This window comes from Penaeus monodon, chromosome 21 (genome assembly GCF_015228065.2).
Source record: "Penaeus monodon isolate SGIC_2016 chromosome 21, NSTDA_Pmon_1, whole genome shotgun sequence".
Lineage (NCBI taxonomy): Eukaryota > Metazoa > Arthropoda > Malacostraca > Decapoda > Penaeidae > Penaeus > Penaeus monodon.
Window position 1 is genome coordinate 41,410,601 of NC_051406.1, and position 1,671 is coordinate 41,412,271.

Genomic DNA, 1,671 nt, shown 5'->3' on the forward strand with positions numbered 1-1,671 from the left:
GGGGAAAAAAAAAAGAAGAGGCTAATCCAAAATTTTTTTACCTCTCGTTCAAAAAAACCCCTTTCTTCATTTGAAATTTTGGGGAAAAAACAACAACTACTTTAAACCTTCATTCAAAAAAACTTTTAGTTTCAAAGTGTTAATGTCTTAAACCACAAGGGACAATTTTGGGGGCAGCTAAACAGATTTTTTCCTCTGCTCCACATTTTAGGGCATGCGCTGTTTTTAGTTTATTGGTGGGGTTGTTCCCCTTCTGCTTACTGAGTATCGGGTACTCTATGGTGCTGAAAATTGGTGCCCCTAAAATACAGTTGGGGTGTGATTTTGGAAAGGAATCCCTTTGCCCCTTCTACCACCTTTCCCTCCAATGATTTCGATTTCCCGCCCCATACTTTTCCCAAAGGGCTGTGACAGCTGGTTTTTTCTACAACTCTGAAAGGGCCAGCAGTGGGGTTTTCCTCAAGCTCATTCCCATAGAATCTTTTTCCCTCGTTCTTTTTTGCAAGCAGTATTGCAGGAATCAACTATTTATGAGGCCCCAAAACCAAAAGATGATCTTTTCCCCCCAGGTCTCCCTGGCACCCAAAATGCCAGGGGAGTTCCTGAAATTGAAAATTTTTTGGTTTAAGTTTTGGAAAGGAAATTTTTTCAAGCCCTGGGACTGTGCATTTTTGTCTGCAGCCCTCGTTGCCCTCAAAAAATTTTTTGGTTTTCACAGGGGAGCCTTTTGCTGAACCTTGGCGGGAAGATATCCCAAAACCCTGATTGTATTTTAAAACGGTGCAGGAGGAGATGACTAGCAAACAGCCAAAGTTGGGAATGACTTGCCGCTGCCCACGGTCCCCAAACCCAAAATGATGGGGGCTTTTTTATGGGGAGGAGCTTTTTCTCCATAATTACCTTCTACAGGAAACAGGAGGAAAAGTGAAAAAAGCTGCACCCAGATCTGAAAAAATTTTTTCCCCCTGCTGCCATCCCCGGTCTGCCAGAAATAATGATGCTCCCACATTCCCGGAGGACCTTTTAATTTTGATTTTTTTTTTTTGGGGGGGAAATTTTTATTTTGTTTTTTGGAAGATCATTTTCTTGTTACTTTGAAGTTTTCCCTTAATACAAATGGGAGGTGATTTGCAAAAATGCTGTGTGTTTTTTTCACCTCCATTTCTCTGATGATTTCAGGCTGCGCACTTTGCTGTCCCAAATGCCATGACAGCGGGTGTTTCTAAAACCCTGAAATTTCCAGCAGCAAAGGGTTTCCTCATGCCCCTTCCCAATGAAAAATTTTCTTCTCGAAAATTCTGCGCATTTTTTAAAGGAGAAAAGTGCTGTTTTATGGGGCCCTTTTACAAAATATCTCCCATGGGGGCACCAAACTGAGTCCCTGCTTTAAAAAGTTTAGTGCAAGGGGTTAAAAGGGGGAAATTAGGAAACCTTTGGAATGTTTTCCCGGTTTTTTTTGAAAGTCTGGTTTGCCCTTGAACATTTTTTAAAATTTTGCAGGGACCCCTTTTTTTGGCTGTTCCTTGGGTGGAAGATATCCCCACCCTGATTCCAAAATTACAGGTGCAGAGGGAAAGTGAAAGAGCTGTAGCCTTTATCTGGGAACCGTCTCAAACGCTGTCACAGGTCCCGCCAGTTTTGGATGAAACTGCCCTATATGCAATGGGGGCA